Raw genomic sequence first — 8822 nt, forward strand, 5'->3', positions numbered from 1 at the left:
GCCCGGGTCCAGCCCCGCACCGGTCCCCGCGGCGCAGCTCCGGCCCGGCCCGGTCCCCGCGGCGCGGCTCCGGGTCGGACCCAAGCCCGGCAACCCCAGCCGGAGCGCGGCTCGATTCCTGGGGGCGGGGCTTGCTGCAAGCCCCACCCCCAGGAATCGGGCCCCGCTGCTGCTAAAGCCGGCCCTGCCGGCAAGAGCCAGTACGCTGTGCCGGACCGCACTGGCTTCCGTGGCAGGGATTTAAAGGACTCGGAGCTCCCCACCGCTGCGGGGAGCCCAGAGCCCTTTAAATTCCCCCCCCCGCAGCTCCGGCAGCCGGGCTGAGACCGGGCCTGGGATTTAAAGGGCTCAGAGCTCCCTGCAGCCGCCGGAGCCCCGAGCCCTTTAAATCCCCACCGCAGCTCCAGCTGCCAGAGCTGCAGTGGGGATTTAAAGGGCCCGGAGCCCTTTAATTTGCCCCTGAGGCTCCCAGCCACCTCTGCACCTGGGAGCCCCAGGTTGATTTAAAGTCCCTGGGGCTCCCAGCCACAGCTAATGCCCCAGGGCTTCTAAATCTTGAGAGCCCCCGCCTCTTCCGGTTGAGGCCACGCCCCCAGGGCTCCGGGAGTATGGGTAAGTCCTGTAAGTTACTTTCACCCCTGGGTGAGAGCACTGGGAGCCCTCCTGTTCAAATCCTTTCTCCCCATCCGCCACAGGGGGGAACTGAGCCTGGGCCTCCCACATCCGGGTGGCTGCTGTGACCCCTGGGCTACATGCTTAATGAAGGGATCACCCCACACTCCCCTCCGCTGGCTGTTTTCTGTGCAGCTTGACGTCTGCCTGACCCATTCTCACATGAGCACAGGCACCTGAACCAGCTGGCTCGGGCAGAGGGGTTCCCAGCGGTGCCTTCGCAGGCAGGGAGAGGTGCTGGGAGGCTGCTCAGTGCACCCAGGTCTGGGGTTCACCTGGCTTCCACCTGCCTCCGTTCCAGGGAGCCTTGCCTGTGTCAGCTGGGGGGGGCAGCCCCTCCCCCCTCCTACCCCATGGGCTGGGGGAGCTGCCATTGTATCTCTGCCCATCCCCCTCCCTTCTCCTGGCCTCTGGCTCTGCCCTCCCCAGCCAGTCTCTGCTTGCTCCATAGTCTCCCTCCAGCCCCCCCACAGCCCCTCCCCCACATCTCCCCTTTTCTTCCCTTTATCTGACACTCAGAGTTTCCCTCTAGTCCAGCTCTGCTCCCCTGAGCCCCAGAATTCTCCCCCTGCCCCAATATCTCTGTGTTCCCCCAGCCTCCCTCCAGCGCCCCACATCCCCCGGCCCCCTCCCGCCCCCTGCATCCCTGTTCCCCAATTCCTGCCCCCTCCCACATCCCCATTCACCCCGTCCTCCCCCCTAACACATCCCCATGGGCCCCTCCCGCCCCCTGCATCCCCCCTCCCCCATCTGCCTGCCCTCTCCCACATCTCCATGGCTCTGTCCTGCCCTCTCCCCCATCTCCCTTCCCCCTCCCACCTCCCTGTTCCCTCCTCCTGCCCCCTCCTAGCTCCCATCACCCCCCCTCTGTCGCCGTCCTGGCCTCCCCCCCCCCCGGGCCCGGGCTCTACCCCCTCCCCCCCGCAAACCCTGGGGCTGGCGGCAGCTTTCCCGGGCCCAGGGCAGGGGATTGCAGCCAGCTCTGCTGGGAGCAGCCTGGGGCCAAACCCACCCCCCGCAGCCCAGGGCACCCGGGGGGTCTCTCCCCTTCCCCCCGAGCAGGGCCGCCCTGGGGCAGGGGCTGGGAAGAGAAAGCGCCCCCTCTCTGAATGCCCGCCTGAGGGTGCACTGAGCATGCGCAGTAACATCTGCCCTGGCCGCTGCCCTCACTCTGCCCTCACTTGGTGTCAGACTCTGCTTCCTGGTCTCTGTAGGGGCTCAAGGGGCAGGTCGCTGGGGGGGTTGCGGGGCCTGAGCAGGGGTCAGAAACTCACTGGCCCGGGGGATCAAGCAGCTGTAGATAGCAGCAGAAGAGGGACTGCTCTTAAGCCCAGGGGGGAGACGCTGCCGGACGGGGCAGAGGGGGTGACGCTTACCCCGGTGGGATGAGCCACCTGCCGCATTTGCAAAGATGGGGCGGGAGGGTTATTTCCCCTTCCAGGATGCTGCATGTCAGCGCTGTGGCTCCCCGGGGCTGGGGTCTTAAAGGCACCAGCGTCCCCATTCTAAGGTGACCAGATTTCCCAATTTCATAGGGAAAGTCCCGATTTGGGGGGCTTTTTCTTATATAGGCACTTACTACCCCCACCCCCGTCCCAATTTTTTACATTTGCTATCTGGTCACCTACCCCATTCCCAGCCTGTCCCTGCCTAGACACCGCAGTGCCTCTGTCTTGTGTAACGGGCTGAGGTGCCACATTACTGCTACAGGAGACTTAATGCTGTGGAATATTGTACCTACACGCCCACTCTCAAGAGTCTCTTATCAGTTTATATGTCTACATGAAGTCACTGCAGCTCCTCTCTCTCTTACGTATTGCTGAGGTGCTAAACTCCCTCCCAGAGCCTGCACCCCCTCCTGCACCCCAAACCCCTGCCCCAGCCCAGAGCCTGCACCCAGCACCAAAACTCCCTCCCAGAGCCTGCACCCCCTCCTGCACCCCAAACCCCTGCCCCAGCCCAGAGCCTGCACTCCTCCTGCACCTAAACTCCCTCCCAGAGCCTGCACCCCACACCCAAACTCCCTCCCATCCCAGAGCCCGCACCCAGCACCAAAAGTCCCACCCAGAGCTTGCATCCCAAACCCCCTCCCACACCCGAACTCCCTCACAGAGCCCCCCTGCACCCCAACCCCATGCCCCAGCCCAGAGCCTGCCCCCCACACCCAAACTCCCACCCAGAGGCCACACCCCCTGCCCCAGCCCAGAGCCCACACTGAGCACTCAAACTCTCTCCCAGAGCCTGCACCCAAACCCCCTCTAGCACCAAAACTCCCTTGGACTCGTTCTGGACACCACCAAAAAATATACAAACCTGCTGCCTCTGGGCATATTTCTTCAGCTTTCCTCATGTATTGTTTTTCCTAATCCACTCCTGTACTTCTTTGTGTTTGTTTGTTTTTCTATCTTTCTTTTTCTTTTTCTTTTTTAAAAGTGGACATTACCTTCTGATTGTGTGGCTGTTGTAACCGTATTACATGGTGTTCTCTGCTTATGACATATGGGTTTATTGAGAACATTTAGTAAGAAACCTGTGAAGTATGACTGTAACTGGTACCCTTGCATATAGGTCACTCGGATCTGGGACTTGATAGGACTGAATTTAATAGGACCATTATTAACAAAGGATGGATTAACAAAGTAACAAAGGATGGATACCAGTATATACTGACAGCCACAGATTATTTTTCAAGATGGGTGGAAGCCTTTCCACTTCGAACTAAGTCAGCATATGAGGTGGCAGAAATCATGTACAAAATGGTTCTTTGATGTGGATGCCCATGGTGGATACTGACTGATTTTTTTTTCAGGTTATTTTTACTATTTATTCAACCTCACTATCAGGTCACAGATAGTTTGCAGTGAACAGGGGTTTCATCGCCCTTGTGATTTTTTTATTAAAGGCACATTGTTGTTGATAACTGTTTGAGAACAATCACCCTACTTTAAAAAAAAAAAAACCTGCTGTGGGTCACCGTCAGAGTTGCTATAACATTTTTTGATGTTGTCTTCATATCCACCAAAAAAACCACAACTTGTTTCCAATAATAATATTAAAGATGGGATATTCCTGTTGCTAATTATACATACAAGTAATGGCACATAGCAAAGGAACATTCCTTAAGACAAGTCTGTATGTAAGTTTATGGTGTAACTTATTTCCTTTCAGTTTAACCTGTATATTTGCAAAAGATGGGGAATAGAATGTAGCTTCACCAGCCCGTAACACCCACAAACCAATGGCTTAGCTGAAAACACTAATAAATCCATCAAAAGGTAAGTGAATGGGTGAGAATATTACAGTACTGACGGCAAGTTGCTTGTACCATGCCACAAGATGCAACTCACTTCAAAGTCTTTGAAATCAACGTGTTAAATTGAAAGTCTTTGATTATGTACAATCTGTCTCAGTCAAGACTGTACATGTGCTTTTTTCCATAAACGAATCAATCATCATTTGTTACAGAGCGCTGAAGAAGATGGTTGATGACACTGCAAGTAACTGGAATGAATTCCTTGAGCCCACTTTGATTTCTTTGCGAACTAAAGTACACGCAACAACAAAACTTTCACCCTTTCGACTAATGTTTTGCAATGACCCAGTGTTTCCAGAAGAAGTCTCAGAGAATGGCATGGTAAGTGTATGTAAGTACCAGCAGCTTTCATGTACATATGGCATTCGGTGTGTCTTCATTTTACAAATACAACCCCTTCTCCATTTGTTTACAAAGATTCCAGATATCAATGAATTTGGGGAAGATTTCTGCAAAGAGTACAGGACAAATATGAAATCTAGACCAGTGGTCTCCAAAGTGGGGTGCGCGCACCCCAGGGGTTGTGCAAGACGATCCACTGGGGGGGCGTGGCAGGAGGAGCGCCGCTGGAGAAAAAAAAAAAGGGCGGCCGGAGGAGCGCCACCCTAAAGTTGGCCGGAATGCCGCCCCTTACAGTGTGCTGCCCCAGGCACGTGCTTCCTACGCTGGTGGCTGGAGCCGGCCCTGTGAGGTATCCTGAGGTAAGAGTGGGAGTTCCACAATGCGGAGAGGTTGACAGTGCTGCCCCCTCTCGTTCGTTCGCTTTCAGCGTATTGCGACGTATCACAGTTTATGTGTGCCCGGTTAAGTGGATTTATGGATTATATTATCTAGTTTTAACTAAACTAACCCTCACAAAATGGACAAGTGGCTTAAAAAGATTCCTGCAAAGAAACTGCAGATTGAAGATAATACACCTCTACCCCAACATAACGCTGTCCTCGGGAGCCAAAAAATCTTAACGCGTTATAGGTGAAACCGCGGTATATTGAACTTGCTTTGATCCGCCAGAGTGCACAGCCCTGCCCCTCCGGAGCACTGCTTTACCACGTTCTATCCAAATTCGTGTTATATTGGGTCACGTTATATCGGGGTAGAGGTGTACTAATAATGCAAGCACAAGCAAACAACAAGAAAATGGCAGAGCTGGCAGTTCTCCTACTCCTAGTACGAGCTCTTCGTCAGCCACACTATGAGGTAAAAACAATGATGATCTAATCAGATCTGACAAGAGGTCGGCCAAAAAAAAATGACTTCTTTAATAAAAACAATGTTTTATGGAAAAACTGTGTAAGTGTAACCACTGATGAAGCGGCTGCTTTGACTGGAATAAAGAAAGGATTCCGGGGTAAGGTTACAGAGATAGCACCATATGTGAAATTCATTCACTGCGTCATTCATAGGCAAGCTATTGCAGCAAAGAAGTTGGAGGCAGAAGTGCACAAAGTGCTACAGAATGTCATTGATATGGTTAATTTTATAAAAACAAGACCTTTAAATAGTAGAATCTTTACAATACTTTGTAATGAGATGGGGAGTGACCATGAAAATCTTTTGTACCACACAGAGGTTCGCTGGTTATCTCGTGGCAAAGTGCTTAAAAGAGTTGTTGAACTTAAAGATGAGTTACGCATTTTTCTTTTACAAAAAGACAAGTGTTCCAAATTTGCTGACCTTTTCTGTAATGACAAGTGGCTGTCAGTAGTATGCTACCTAGCAGATATTTTCGAAAAAATAAACACACTTAATCTGTCCCTTCAAGGTAAAGGTTACGTTTTAACAATGAGTGAGAAAGTAACTGCTTTTCGAAAGAAACTTGTGCTATGGACAGAGCATTTTGAAAAACGGATGTTTGGAAATGTTTCCATCGTTATGTGATTTTGTTGCCGAAAACTATGTAAGTTTGTCACCTATAAAAACTCTCATATCTGCACACGTAAAAAACTTGGAAACAGAATTTTCTAACCTGTTTAAAAATCTTCCAAACAAAGAGTTTCAGTGGGTTTTGAACCCATTTGTTAAAAATATAAAAATGCAACACCTTCGGATTAGTTTGCAAGAACAACTGATTGACATCAGGGAAGATGGAAATTTACTAGCCGAATTTCAACAAAAACCTTTGCATAATTGGTGGATGGGATTGAAAAATGAGTATCATGATTTAGTAAGTGCAGCCAATGATGCACTTCTTCCATTTGGATCTACATATGTTTGTGAGGCATCTTTTTCAGCTATGACAGCCATTAAAACCAAGATGTGAAATAAACCAGACCTTCGAATCGCTGTATCACAAAGTGTAAAACCAAGATTTTCAAAAATAATGAAGCATATTCAATCACAATGCTTTCACTAAAAATATTATTAATATTTTTAGTGAGAGAAAGAAGGTTTTTTGTACCGTTAATAAATATAATTAAAAATAAAAATATTGTTTATTTCATCTTATCTCATCCTTTTTTAATTTATATTTTTGTGTATGTTTTATAATGTACATAATATATTAGTACAGTAGTACATATATATAATTTATACATAAATAAATATACATATATTGGGGGTGCGTGCTCAAAATTTTTTATTGATGGGGTGAGCAATCAAAAAAGTTTGGAAACCACTGGACTAGATGATCTCCTGAGGTCCTTTCCAATCCTGATATTCTATGATTCTATGATATATGAACTTCATTATGTTCTTTATGTGCCAGAATGAATAATGCATTAATATCTTGAATGACTGTCAACAGGTACACGCCATCTTGGCAGTAGTTTGGCAGTAGTTTCCACTGTCATTCTCTCAGGCAGAGCAAAACAAAGGAAAGTGAAGGTAAATACTTACAAGCTTTCAGACACAACCGGAGCAAACACATTTTCATTCAGTCAGTCAAACACTAGGGATGTAAAAGTTGAACCGGTTAATCGATAAGCTTGATGCTCATTGGTTCCTGTTACCGACTAAACTCCCCTCCCGCACATGCCCGGGTCCAGCTCTCAGCCCCGCATACAGGGCTCTGCTGCCATCCCTGGATACTGGGCACTGGTGGCAGCAGAGCCCCATGTGGGGATCACAGGCAAGGGGAAGGGGGTAGTGGCTCCCCCGCTCCTCTGGTTCCCCATTACACATTTAACCCATTGAAAACCAATTGAATTTCAATGGGTTAAATGTTACTTTTTTAAGCCACTATTTACATCCCCATTAAACACAGTGTGAAACAGCAAATACAACGTTTGATGTGGAATGAGTAATAGTAATCCACATAATGAAATGGGAAATACAGTCTAATCTACGTTTCATGGTTTGCTTCACTGGAACCTATAATTGCATTTCTAATTTTGTTTTTTAATGAACACAGAGTGGAATTCTTCAATATGATATATTATTGCTTCCTTACCACACACCAGGTCATTGGGATCTTGCGGTAAGATGTTTTCTATTGTACTTCGGGATTATGGGCACTAAATGTGGTATCATATCACAGATTTGCAACACAGCTGGGTAGTAGTGATATAATTTCCTGTGTTGTGGGTTTTCAGTGAGTTCAGTGCATGCAAAGGAAAGTGGAATTTTAATGTAACTCTTGATATTCCAAAAACTGAGTTTAAAAAAAAATGCTACTGTGAAGACTCTACTGTGAAGATAACAGGTAGAATGGAATTATGTCACGTAACAGACAGTTATCTTAATACCCTTAAAGTGGGGTATCTCACAGGTTTGGTTCTGTAATGGTGACTCTGCATCAATATCTTTAAGTACCAAAACATTTGAATGGGGTGAATGGTTGTTACTGATGGACCAGTGAAATGAAATTGGATATTTTTATATCCAGCTGCAGTAAAGTAAAACTCTGAGAAACACAGTTGACGGTACTGGTATAATTGAAAATATGACTCTCAAAAAGAAAAAAATAAGTGCAAACCAGTGACTGAATTAAAATAATTGACAATCATAAATACCGGTAAATCAAGATACATTATAGAGCCTTGGTCATAACAATCATCATTTCATTGTACTATACTGATTTTTCAGAAAGCGTGGAAGACTACTGCATATACTGCAACTTTGTCAGTTGTGAAAAAGAAAGTGAAGATTGCATAATGGTAAGAAACATAGAATTCTATCAGAAACACATGCCATATGTTGGAGCAGATAAGTAAGCAGAATACAGATCCAATGCAATAACCTGCCTAAGGATCAGGATTCTTGTAAAAATTCCACAACAGTAAACATCTTCATCAATGCTGATAGCATTAGCTAAGATATGCCTTACATGGGGAAGGAATAGCATGAGTGAATGGAAATTAGGTGTAACATTATAACTTCTGTGATTTCATTTTCTCATTTGTTACTTATCAAAGGTCAAGTGTGACTCTTGTAAGAGGTGGGCACATATGCCTTGCGTTCCAGAAGGAACCATTCAAGAAATCATCACTGATGAGAAGAAAGAATACAAGTGCAAAAAATGTGCATAGTTCAGCTCATTACCAAAATTATGTTGTGTAAATGGTGATTTTTAAAAAAACATCTTGGAACAAGAAGCAAACTGTTTTTGTTTATATACCAGCTTATAATAAAGTTTTTAAAATGTGAAAAAAACTTCTCAGTATTTTGTCTAAGTGTATAATGCAAGTTGTGTCAAGACAAACCCCCATCCATCCGAATTTGCGTACCCTTGGACCAGAGGATGCAAATGGCACTCCTGGACTGGTGACAGGTGCATGGGTAGCAAAGTCTGATGGATAGGGATCCACATTGCCACAATTTGCTACCCTTGGAAGTACCCGTTTGAAGGGGTCTGGCCTGTCCTCCATACCCTCAACTCTCACCTTACCTTAAACGTACT

The 8822-nt window shown here is 47.1% G+C and overlaps 1 long non-coding RNA gene across 6 annotated transcripts; it reads left to right on the forward strand.

Annotated features, from left to right (window-relative positions):
- Window positions 1-514: 514 nt before the first annotated feature.
- On the forward strand, window positions 515-8575 carry LOC103307050 (uncharacterized). Of its 6 annotated transcripts, none has more exons than XR_010594554.1 (6): window positions 515-612; window positions 3841-3947; window positions 4138-4306; window positions 4403-7400; window positions 8009-8079; window positions 8338-8575. It is a non-coding gene; the product is annotated as an uncharacterized LOC103307050 (long non-coding RNA). The 6 variants fall into 6 exon arrangements; XR_010594557.1 differs by having other exon boundaries at window positions 4403-6808; window positions 7335-8079; XR_010594556.1 differs by having other exon boundaries at window positions 4403-4686; window positions 6729-8079.
- Window positions 8576-8822: the final 247 nt, after the last annotated feature.

The sequence above is a fragment of the Chrysemys picta genome, chromosome 23 (genome assembly GCF_011386835.1).
Source record: "Chrysemys picta bellii isolate R12L10 chromosome 23, ASM1138683v2, whole genome shotgun sequence".
In the NCBI taxonomy this organism is placed as follows: Eukaryota; Metazoa; Chordata; order Testudines; family Emydidae; genus Chrysemys; species Chrysemys picta.